The following is a 13,083-nucleotide window of genomic DNA, read 5'->3' as shown; positions in this document are numbered from 1 at the left end:
TCAGCTTTTTGCTCCCGGCAGAATGAATGTAATTCTAGTTTCAAGCCATTCTCACATATCAACCACTTTAAAGGAACATGCAAAGAGAGACTCTGAAATAACTGAGATCAAGTAAAGAGGAAGCAAAACATAAAAATCTGAACTTTTTCAAAAACATGTTCTGATTGATGTCCTGCACAATAAAATTCTGTCTACAAACAAGTCTAAAATCTATTTTTATAGTGTACCAGAATCTCAAAATACTTCTGTAGACATACATCTTGTGACTGGGTACATGTTTGATCCCTCAGTAGAATCAAATCCCTTCACCACAACATATCATTTATAATTCTGCTGAACAGTGTGGAGAAATAGGGTAGGAATTACAACTCATCGTACATATACTAATCCCAAACCTTCCTCTGCCTGGCACTAGTCTACCTGATCTTTTAATGAGGTCACAGATTTAGCAAGGCTGATTTCTGTGATTCAGCAATTTCTCTTAATTGTTTAGGCCTTTATATGGAGTTACATTTTAAATTTTCAAACAATGTGAATACTTATTTCTGTGAATACTGAAAATGATGTTTTACAAATAACATTCAACTGCTGTGAAATATTCAGTGAGTTGAATGGGGACAGGCTAAGGACAGCAGTTTGGGCCCATTTATTGGTCATCTACTATTATGTAGATTAAATATCAATTTAAAAATTAACAAAACTGATGAACAAAGTGTCCCGGGCTCAAAACATTGCTGAATCTTACTGTTTTTGGCTAAGGATTAGTCATATTGAGATTGTTGAAGGGATTCTTGTCATGTGCCCAAGTGAGTTTTCCCATTTAATCTTACCAAATCCATCAAATTAATTGCTGTTCCCACCCCTATGGTAGGTATCACAGCTGACCTCCATCTTATTCTACCACTCACTGTTCCCAGAAGCATTTGCCACTCACTGGATATCTGGAATTGACTGGCATCCCTGGTGTATGCACCATCTTTGAAAGCCAGTGATGCACCCAGACAAACACCATCAATCCAGAGGCACCCTGCATTATCCCTGACATTTGTCCTGGACATGGCAGATGGGGGAAATGGGTGCTTCACTTTACGGGCAAGATCCTGGTGGTCTTGCAGGTTGGCCAGGTGGGACTTCCTTGTTCTGCAGGACCAGCAATGTAGGCCACAATACCAGATCATGCCAGATCATGTCTGAAGTTGACCCCCAAGGTTAAAATGCTCTCAGTTGTCTGGTGTAATGCCCAAGGGTGCAGGAAGTAGGTCTCTCTCAATGAATGTTACACCATCTTCTTCCTGACACCTCACACTATCTCTGCTACTGTACCCAGCTCCCACCAAGGCTTATGCTCTACCACTTTCATTATTTCCTGCAACATCTTCCCCGTGCTCTGTCATCACTAATCCTGCATGCCCTCTGCACTGTCTACATGTTATTTCTGAACACTTCTCACCTGCACCAACTGTTATATCTGCACCAACTACTTTCATTTTCTATAATACCTGTCTCTCCTTTATCCCATGAGAAAAACAATCCCACCATAGGACAAAAAGAGCCAAGATGGCTGCTGTGCTGCCCATCATTTGGCTTCTCAACCTTCATGAGGAGACTATCCTTACTCTGATCATCCTGAGTAAGGCCTAGACTTAGACTGGAGACTGCCTTTGACTTTTTGTGCTAGGACCTCCTGAGCAAAGATATCCCCCTTGACTTGATTGAGGCCTGCTAACAAATATGACAAACTTCCTGGCTTTGCGTCTGCAATAAACAACAGTTGTAATTTGAAGATGGTATCTCTGGCTGATGGGGCATAGTGCAAAAACAAGGCAAGGCGAAGTCATGCAAAGTCGAGATGCTCTGAAAATCCACGTAGGCTCAGAGTGGGTTAGCACTATGACACCGGGCAAATGGCCTGGTCATGCAACCTTGTCTAGTCCATGATCTGGGTGCATGTCCCTGAGTGCACAGTGTCCTTGCTGTAGCATTACAATGACAGTTGCCAGTGCAGCTCAGATGTAGCCTGAGTAACACTGAAGTGCAGAAGTGTCTTTTAAGTGGATTGCAAATGTGTCATGAGGAATCTTATCGGATAGCACACTGAACTCCAATATATGCTGCAACTGACAAAGGCAAGTGTCTCACCTACCTTCTTAACTACCCTATTCACTTGTCCTGCTACCTTCAGAAATCTATGGACAAGCAGCCCAAGATCCTGCTGTTCCTCTGAGCTTCTTGGTATCCTGACATTCAGTCAGAACTCAGTCATCTTGTTACTTCTTCCAGAGTGCATCATCTCACACTTATCAGGGTTAAATTCCAACTGCCACTAATCTACCCATCTCACCAATCCGTCTATATCCTCCTGTGACCTAAGACCTTCCACTTCACTGTCAACCACCCAGCCAATCTTTATGTCATCAGCAAACTTACTCATCAGCCTTGTGTATTTTTTTCTATATCGTTTATAAATATAGTGAATCCAGCACTAGTCCCTGTGGTACAGCACTGGATACTGGCCTCCAGTCACACAAACAGCCTTCTACCTCCATCCTCTGTCCCCTAATCACAAAGAAAAGTTTGGATCCAACTTGCCAATTTATCTTGATTTGCATGTGCTTTTACCTAATTGATTGGTCTCCCATGTGGGACCTTGTCAAAGGCTTTGCTAAAGTCCATATAAAACTGCATCAACTGCATTACCCTCATCTACATACTTGGTCACCTCTTTGAAAAATTCAATCAAATTGGTTAGGCGTGACTTCCTTCTGACAAAGCCATGCTGACCGTCCCTGATTAAACCTTGCCTCTCCAAGTGGAGGCTAATTCTCTCCTGCAGAATTTTTTCCAATAGTTTCCCTACGACTGCTGTAAGCTCATTGGTCTATAATTCCCCGGTTTATCCCAGTGACCTTTCTTGAGAAGTGGAACAACATTAATACTCTTCAGTCCTCTGGCATGTTCCTCTGGCACCTTCCCTGTGGCCAGAGAGGAAGTAAAAATTTAGTTCCACATCTCCCTCAGCAGCCAGGGATATAAATCATCCAGACCTGTTCTCCCTGTAGGCAGAAGTGAAGTACATGTTACTCATTCTCTGGACCGCTGACTGCCCCAGGTGCCAAAAGACGACATCCAAGCTGGTATCTGATGATGCCCTTGGCTTACTGTGCCCATATGCCTTACTGACGGCAACCCCCTTGACTTGACTGAAGACTATTCCCTTTTGACCTTCAGACTCAACCATTTAGTTGATGCCCATGCCATGTGCTTGCCACACAAGCTCCTGGCAATTGCTGCAAGTGTGATGTTGATGTAGCATGGTGGCATAAAGCAACATGTCTACTTCCATGACTAATCCCTGCTGCAAATGTGACTAGTTGCCTGGCTTTGAGTTTTTGTTAAAACTCAAGGCAAAGCAGAAGTACTGTACGCCTGAGATAGTAGGAACTGCCGATGCTGGAGAATCTGAGATAACAAAGTGTAGAGCTGGATGAACACAGCGGGCCAAGCAGCATCAGAGGAGCAGGAAAGCTGACGTTTCGGGTCGAGACCCTTCTTCAGAAATGGGGGAGGGGAAGGGGATTCTGAAATAAATAGGGAGAGAGGGGGAGGTGGATAGAAGATGGATAAAGGAGAAGATAGGTGGAGAGGAGACAGACAGGTCAAAGAGGCGGGGTTGGAGCCAGTAAAGGTGAATGTAGGTGGGGAGTTATGGAGGGGATAGGTCGGTCCAGGGAGGACGGACAGGTAAAGGAGGCGGGATGAGGTTAGTCGGTAGGAGATGAGGGTGGGGCTTGAGGTGGGAGTAATAGTTAGGGAGGCGGGGACGAGCTGGGCTGGTTTTGGGATGCGGTCAGGGGAGGGGAGATTTTGAAGCTTGTGAAGTCCACACTGATACCCTTGGGCTGCAGGGTTCCCAAGCGAAATATAAGATGCTGTTCCTGCAGCTTTTGGGTGGCATCATTGTGGCAATGCAGGAGGCCCAGGATGGACATGTCGTCCTAGGAGTGGGAGGGGGAGGGGGAGTTGAAATGGTTCGCGACTGGGAGGTGTAGTTGTTTGTTGCGAACCGAGCGTAGGTGTTCCGCAAAGCAGTCCCCAAGCCTCCGCTTGGTTTCCCCGATGTAGAGGAGGCCACAACGGGAACAGCAGATGCTGTACGCCTGTAAGTTTTGAATGATGTGGTAATGTGCAAAAAGGCAAGGAAATGAGGGGATGCTGTGAACATCCAAGTAGATGCAAAGTGAGTGAACGCTAAGAGAGCAAACAAAGTGTCCTACAATGCACCCTAGTCAAATCCATGAGCTGGACACCTATCCCTGTGCACAAAGTGGCCTAGCAGTAGTATTACAATGTAAGGAATCAGTTTGGTGCAGCATTGAAGTGGAGAACTGTACACTACAGGAGTTGAGGATGTGCTGTAATGATTTGGTAAGGTTGGTGTGTTCTCACTGTCAAAATCCATGAACAGGGGAATGCGGGCAGTTGCTACCAACAGAAGTGGCCAAGATAGAGACCCAGAGGAGCTGCCAAACACCCGTTCTGTCATTCATGCTGGAAACTGTCACCGTTTGGTTTCTGTCTGCTATATGGGAGACTGCACACAAATGAGGTGAGAATAGCTAATTATGAAATGTAAACGCAAGCAAATAGGCCTCTTGCTGCTCTTGGTGAGATTCTCAGCCCCCTGTTCAAACCTGGCATAGCATATCAGATTTTCTTTCCTAGACAATGGAAAAATGTCATGCTCAATCTCGCCATATTTTCCCAATTGACTTGTCATTGCCCACATAGTTCAGGAAGTGGGAAAATTCAGCCCATAGTATTGGCTGAGTTCTTTGTGCTTTGGATAAAAAAGCCATATGATTTTGTCTTAAAATACACATTTCACACATCACAAATTATTTATTGATTGACAAAACATTTTGCACACGGGGCATTATTCTTATCCACTTACTTGGACTACCATTTCTATTTCTTCAGTTACAATTTTGGTGAGGTGCCACTTCAGTCACACTTGGATATCACTTTTAATGTAAAATAATACATGTAAAAAGTTATTTTATTTTAGTTACCTTGCAGTTTCTCAATACTGGGTCACAGCTTCTATTGCTCCAAGCTTGGTGGCAGGGGCTGGGCATTTTTAAGAAAATTTATTTCTTAGATGAGGTATGTATTACAGGTTAAATTACGGGATTTACTTTTATTCAATCTTCTGCCTACTCCAATTACCTTATCAAGTCCTGACTGCCTGCTGTTCTCCCTTCTCTTCCAATCCCTCCAGAACTGTAAAAATACCCATACAGGGGTCTTGGGATGCTTTTTAACAGATCCCTGAAGGTGGCAGGACAGGTTCATAGGGAAGTTACAGCATACAGGATGCTTGCCTTTATTAGTTGTGGCATAGATTGTAAGAGCAGGGAGGTCATGTCAGAGCTGTACTAAACTTTGGTTAGATCACTGTTGGAGTACTGTGCGCAGTTCTGGTCACCACACAATAGGAAAGACATGATTGTACTAGAGGGGTGCAAAGGAGATTCATCAGGATGTTGCCTGGGATTGAAAATTTCAGCTATGGAGAGAGGCTGGATATCTCAGGTTGTTTTCTTAGAAGAAGAGATGGTTGAGAGGTGACCTGATAGAAGTGTATTAGGTTATCAGGGGTATGAGCAAGTTGAATAGAAAGCATATATAAAACAGTATGGAGCTGGAGAAGCGCAGCAGGCCAGGCAGCATCAGTGGAGCAGGAAAATTGACAAAGGAGAGCTGAAGAAGGGTCCTGACCTGAAACGTCAACTTTCCTGCTCCTCTGATGCTCCCTGGCCTGCTGTGCTTCTCCAGCTCCACACTGTGTTATCTCTGACTCCAGCATCTGCAGTTCTTGCTATCCTTGAATAGAAAGCAGCTGTTCTGCTTAGTCGCAGCATCAACAAGAGGAGGCATAATTTTAAATTGAAAAGCAGGACATTTACAGATGATTTGAGGAAAAATTTTTTTCAACCAGATGGCAGGAATGCACTGCCTGGGAGGGTAGCTGAGGTAGGAAACCTCACAAGCTTTAAAAAGTACTTGGATGAACACTTGAAGTGGTATGGGCCTAGTGCAGGAAAGTGGGGCTAATGCAGGGAGAACACAGCAGGCCAGGCAGCATCAGAGGAGCAGGAAGGCCTTCCTGCTCCTCTGATGCTGCTTGGTCTGCTGTGTTCATCCAGCTCTACACTTTGTTATCTCAGATTCTCCAGCATCTGCAGTTCCTACAATCTCTAATGCAAGGAGAAGTATGTTTTTGGTGGTACAGACTTAATGAGCCAAATGGCCCCTTAAGGCAATTCACCTGACGAAGGAGCAGTGCTCCGAAAGGTTGTGATTTCAAATAAACCTGTTGGACTATAACCTGGTGTCATGTAATTCATGATTTTCTTGGCATTTTCTGAAGTGTGAGCATCCACAAAATTCATTTTGCAGATCAAAATTTGGGTATCAGATGTTTTTCCTTGTACTGAAATTGTTTTTCAATCTAGATTTGTTTTTGACGGGAAAAAAAAACAGATCTCTTTGAACATAGTTCCTACAGGGACTGGTGTCTGGGATAATAGTGACCCAAATTTATCAAAGCTTACCTATATCATCTTTAAACAAATTCAAACAGATCATGGACAGAGCTACCAAGCTACAAGGCAGATCATAACTCATCAAGTAATAGGTAGAACAGGGAAAGGGAAAAGTAGATGCAGACAAGCAAAGCGAGTAATCACTTTTATGAAATGTTCTTATATAATTGTGAATAGCATTTGAAGCAAACACCAAGTTTCTTTGAGGAACAGTTTTGCTCTTTCAATCGTACTGGTGTTAGGAGATATAGCAAATTACTCTGCTAAGAATCAGTAGCATAAGTAGGTGCTCCACAATCACAAAGTTTTCTTTATTCTCTTGTGGGACGTTGGTGTCACTGATTGGCTAGCATTTATTTCCTATCCCCAGTTGCCCTTGAGAAGGTAATGGTGAATTGTCTTCTTAAATTGCTGCAGTCCACATGCTGTAAGTAGACCCACAATGCACTTAGAAAGGAAATTCCAGGATTTTGACCCAATGACAGTGAAGGAACAGTGATATATTTCCAAGTCAGGATGGTGAGTGGCTTGGAAGGGAATTTACTAGCGGTGGTGTTCCCAAACACCTGCTGCCCTTGTCCTTCTAAATGTAAATAGTCGTAGGTTTGGAAAGTGCTGTTTAAAGATCTAAAGCGAACCTTTGCAGTGCATCATATAAATAGCTCACACTGCTGCTACTGAGTATTGGTGGTAGAGGAAGTGCATGGATTTAGTGCAAACCAAACAGGCTGCTGTGTCTGGGATGATGTCAAGCTTCTTGGAGCTGCACTCATCTGAGCAAGTGGGCAGTACTCCATCGCACTCCTGACTTATGCTTTGTAGATGGTGGACAGGCTTTGGGGAGTCAGGAGGTGAGTTATTCACTGCAGTATCCTAGTCTCTGACCTGCTGTTGTAGCCACTGTACTTATGTGGCAAGTCCAGAGAAGTGTCTGGTCAATGGGAACTCTAGGATGTTGATAATGAGAGTTTCATTGATGATAACACCATTGAATGTCAAGGGCTGGTAGATAAATGTTGTCTTATTGGATATGGTCATTGTTGTTTGCCACTTTTCAGCCCAAGCCTGGGTATTGTCCAGGTCTAGCTGCATTTGATCATTGACTGCTTCAGTTTCTGAGGAGTCATGAACGCTGAAATTTGAGAATATCATGGAGCCTGGATTAAGACCACTCGGATTCATTGCAAAAGGGACATTGAGGGGCTCTTGTGACACAACGGAAGTATATCTACCTCTAGGTCAGGAGGTTGGGTTCAAGTCTCACTTGCTCCAGAGATGTGTAATGACATCTCCGAACAGGTTGATATGGAAAATATCTAAAAAGGACATTGGCTGGTTAGGCAGCTGTATTAGCTGTTCAAGATCATAACTACCCTATGATAATTTCTGCATTCTAATCATTCCTGCCCAAAGAGTATATTATGATAAAGTAAACAAAGCCTTCAGATTTCCAGTCCTTCACAAGGAGAATTGAACACCGTTTGCAGTAGATATGAAGTGCCAGCTTCAGCCTTGTGCTACCAACCACAGTAGGATGGCTTGGGGCTGGTGGGACTGTCTTCAGGATAACACGACAGAGGATAGGAGGATAGAATGGAAACCCTGGTTGCCCTCTAGAGTGTATGCAAGTGATCCCATGACACTAGTTAAAGCACATTCAAGGGATATTCCCAGCCTCATCGTAAACATTTCTGTAAACACTTCAAAATGAAAAAGCAGCTGATCTAGCTATTTGTTTCAATGCTGTTTCTGGAACCTTATTCTTGTGAGCAAATTAGTAGCTGTATTTCCAGCTGTACAACAGTGATTAAACTTCAAAAGTACTTCATTAGCTACACAGAACATTGAAACATACTGTGACCATTAAAGGTACAATATAATCACAAGTATTTTGTCTTTCATCAATGGATGAAAGATACTATCGATGGTCTTAAATCAGTCAAGAAAGAAAATCAAGCCTTCCCTGAAGAAACTAAACTGACACCACTTCTTTTGCAAAGAAGCAGATGCCTATAGGTGGGGGCAATTAAGCCTAGTCATCTTTATTTTCTAGGCAATCTGAACTGTGTGGTTACAAACTATGTAAACTGTTACTTGAAATTTGCTGTAGTATACAGAATTGCTGAAGTACTGGTTTTACAATTCTGCTTGCGGAACCAATGATTCCAAACTTAGGAACTATTTGAAGAGATTTAAATGGTAATATGCTACACAGTTGTAGTTTTATGAGGTTTCAATGACGAATTATTATAATTGTTTCAAGTCAATAAAATGAAACATCAAATTGCCTACTTTACCCATATCTAAAAAATCTGAACAAATATGTTTACTATGAAACACAAAGTTAACACATTTAACATAAACACCACACAATATTTCCTGCATACCTTATGTCAAAAACATCTAACACCAAACCACACATTAAAAACTACACTTCCTTCTCACTGAAACCTTGTGGCAAAATAATATTTTGAGGGACTATATATGTTAATTGTTTGCAACATGCACTAAGTTCGCTTCAAAAGAGGAAGCACTCCAATGTCAACACATTTTATTTTTAATGAAAAAAATGGTCCATACTGTCAAAGCTTGTGTTGAAAAGTTAGCTTCTTTATTGAGGAACTGTTTTGTATCAGTCTCAGTAGTTCATCCATAAGTGGCTGGCTTCCTTTGCTTAATTTTGCACATTTAACAAGCCAGACAACAATGATATCAATGATGTAGCAACAGGTAAATTCAATTTGTACAATATTTTATATATAAATACAACATTTACAGCATTTTGAACTGAAAAATTAGGAATCAGGGAATTTAAGCAATATGTAATCAACAGGGTTTCTTTTCGGCATGCTACAGCCACGGTTTACAACCTTAGGGTCACACTGTCATACAGTAATATAGCATGGAAACAGGCCCTACTGGTCCATGCTGACCATGGTGCTCACTCAGCTAGTTCCAATTGCCCACATTTGGTCCAGATTCCTCTAAACCCTTCCGATCCATGTAACTATCCAAATGTTTTTAAAATGTTGCCATTGTACCTGCCTCAACCACTTTCTCCGGCAGCCCATTCCATATACAGACCACTCCCTGCAAGAACAAGCTGCCCCTCAGATCCTTCTTAATTCTTTCCCCTCTCACCTTAAACCTATGCCCTCTAGTTTTCATTTCCCCTTCCCCAGGAAAAAGACTATATGCATTCATCCTATCTCGGCCCCTCATGATTTTATACACCTCAATAAAGTTACACCTCATTCTCCTACGTTCCAAGGAATAAAGTCCTACCCTGGCCAACCTCTACCTATAACTCAGGCCTACTAGTCCTAGCAACATCCTTGTAAATATTCTGTGCCAGTTTCTGTTTAACGAAAACATACGTTTTGTTGTAGGATATCAACATTTCACAAATGTTGAGCTGAAGAGCCTCTTTCCATGCTATAAACATCTGTGACTCTATGTGAACAATGGACTAATCAAGGTGACAAAATAAAACAAAAAATACTCATGTTATGTTACTCTAAATGTTTGTGGTTTAGGGTCACAGTGACAAGAACTACTGTATAACTGTAGCTAAATCAAAGGTTTCATTTGAAATCCAAAATAATAGCTTAAAGCAACTTTGGGTTTGGGCTGGTTTTAATGTACTGCTGAAATAGAGTGCATAACTGACAGGCCGTTAACTTGCAACAATTGCCAATCCACATAGGAATTGTGAGCAGTTTTGGGCCCTGTATCTAAGGAAGGATGTGCCAGCCTTTGAGGGGGTCCAGAGGAGGTTCACAAGAATGATCCCAGGGATGAAGGGCTTTCCATATGAGGAGCAGCTGAGGACTCTGGATCTGTACTCAATGCAGTTTAGAAGGATGAGGGAGGGATCTTATTGAAACTTACAGAATATTGAGATACCTGGATAGAGTACACAGTGAGAAGATGTTTCCACCAGTATGAGAGACTAGGACCCAAGGGCGCAGCCTCAGAGTGAAGGCACAACACCTTAGGACTGACGTAAGGAGGAGTTTCTTCAGCTAGTGGGCAGTGAATCTATGGAACTCATTGCGGCAGGAGTGGACAGCTGAGCTTCACAGACATAGCCAGCAAGAAAGACCTTGACCATGTCAATTTCACTGCCAAGACTTTTGCTGTCCCCCTTTCACCCCCCTCACCCCCACCCACTACCACACTGTGCTCACATTTCACTTCTGCCACTTTCTCCTCAATTTCAGCCGCCAGCAAATATCTTCCACTTTCATCACTCTGAAGAAATCATTGCCTCTGTGGCACCTGGATTCACTTGTCAATCTGAAACCTTTGACCTGAAATGTTAACTTGTTACTGTCTCAATGGATGTGGCCTGACCCTAAGTATTTCCAGCACTTTGCTTTTAGTTCAGTTTTTCTGAAGTATTGCATTTTTTGACAGTATACACAGATATACAGTACACATACTGGATTATACTGAACTTTATACCTTAAACATGAATGTAATGGTTAACCATTGGCACTGAAACAGATGAAAGCAATTCATACAGTCACAAATAAATAAACCATAATTTTCCATGGAGGAGTAAATTATTTCATTAGAAATCAACCAAAGTACATATATTTTCAATGATCTCTTAGTTCCCAACCTTTCCACAATCCTCTCATTTTCATTATATACTTATTTAAAATTCACCTTGTAGAAATAGAATAATTAAGTAGGTGAGTAATGAAAGACATAGTTATTTTAAAACAAAGTGGGAGACAGGCAGCAATTGCTTATATTGAGTACAGACTTTGTACAAAGAACTTACATTTTGTAGTACAAGATTCCCCAAACTACTTCACAACCAATTACACTGAACTGTGGTCACCATTATGTTAAAAAAAAAATGGATACAAAGTCTATATAGAACAAGGTTCCAAAAACACTAAGGTTGCGATCTTCTTCTCTCTGGAGGCAGGGCGGATGAGGTCAAAATGGTAAATAATTGACTGAGTTGGCCCAAGGAAGATCCTCAACCTTTTCCAAGATGGTCCAGTGTCAATTACCAGCCACTTAGGGGACCTCAGTCCTCCACTGGGCCAATTATAGCTTTCCTGCAGGTAGAAAACAATGGCTGCTGTCCTAATGGAGATAGCTGATGACCTGCCTGCCAGGTTCTGGGTGGGATGGGGGAAGGTGGTCGCCATTTCCCCCAATCTGTGTGAAATCAGGAGCAGGGAAATGGCCTTTGACTTCGTATGACCCATGCCTCACAATCTCCCCCACCATTAAATAAAAAAAAAGTCAACTGTGTCATGGCTGTGCAGACTGACACTTCAGAGATGCGTTCCCCTTCCTGAGGTTGCCAGGCATGACTTCAGAGCTGAAGCTCCTGATTCAACAAGAAGCTTGCCAGGCAACTCTTAAGGACCAAATTGGCGCTCGACTGGTAACATTTCCTGTTGGTCGGAGAGGGCAGTCTCTTGGCTTTGAAGGCACCCATCCCCACACATCACAAGGAGGACTAAATTTTGATACAAGTGAACAAATGACCAATTAATCCGTTGGTGGCTTTATTTGCAGGAAGAACTTAATGAGCCAGTGATTCCATGAAGAGGTGAATGGCCTTCTCCTGTGCTGTAACATTTCCGTGACTCTGCGAATCTTAACCAGGAATTAAGTTCTTCTATTGCATTCTAAAAGACTCATAGCATAGAGAGATTTGAAAACACAATTGGAGGCTTTTCTTAAGAAAATAATTATTTTAGTGATCAATTTAATGGTTAAAAAAAAACCCTTCCTGCAACTCTCCACTAGCGAATGATTTACCAATAAGAGAAAAGATTTAGAAGTTTACAATCTTCAAGTTTCTGGAATGCAACTGGAGACTACTTCCCACAATCATTAAGCCACAGATTTAGTCACGACAGATGGCAACTGTTTTATGAGAAAACATGATGAGACAACACCTAGCTGTTGCTGCTGCCACCAATTTCTCACTGACTTTAACGTTAATATAGCCTCTGTTACAACACAATCTGATGCTTTGTTAATATTTCCAGGAAAATAGAACATAATAATATTTTGACATTAATATTAGACTTCACTCTAAAAGTATGGTGGAATATTTAGCTTTAACCTCTGAATGAAAAATAACAAATGGAACACGTAGTTGGCCAGTTGTTTTAAATACTTAAGTATAAATATTCAATTTAGCTAATCGATCAGAAAGGTATCTCTCTTTTGCAAACTTGATTAGTTTTCAACATGTAAACAAATCTACAACCTACATTTACCAGAACTTCAAACAGTGTGTGCTAAGAGATATGTTCTCAAGCCATCAACTTGGAAATCACAATAAATAGATTAAAATAAACTACTTTACAGAAAGCAACATAGTTCAAACCAAGCATTATTTTCTTTTTGATAGCTTAGATGTATGGGGGTTATCTGTATTGTTAACACAATAAATAATGTAGAAAAAAAATTTAAATAGTTTTTACTGTTTAACCCA

The sequence above is a fragment of the Rhincodon typus genome, chromosome 3, assembly GCF_021869965.1.
Source record: "Rhincodon typus isolate 14 chromosome 3, sRhiTyp1.1, whole genome shotgun sequence".
Taxonomy (NCBI): Eukaryota; Metazoa; Chordata; class Chondrichthyes; order Orectolobiformes; family Rhincodontidae; genus Rhincodon; species Rhincodon typus.
Note: the sequence above shows the minus strand (reverse complement) of the source record.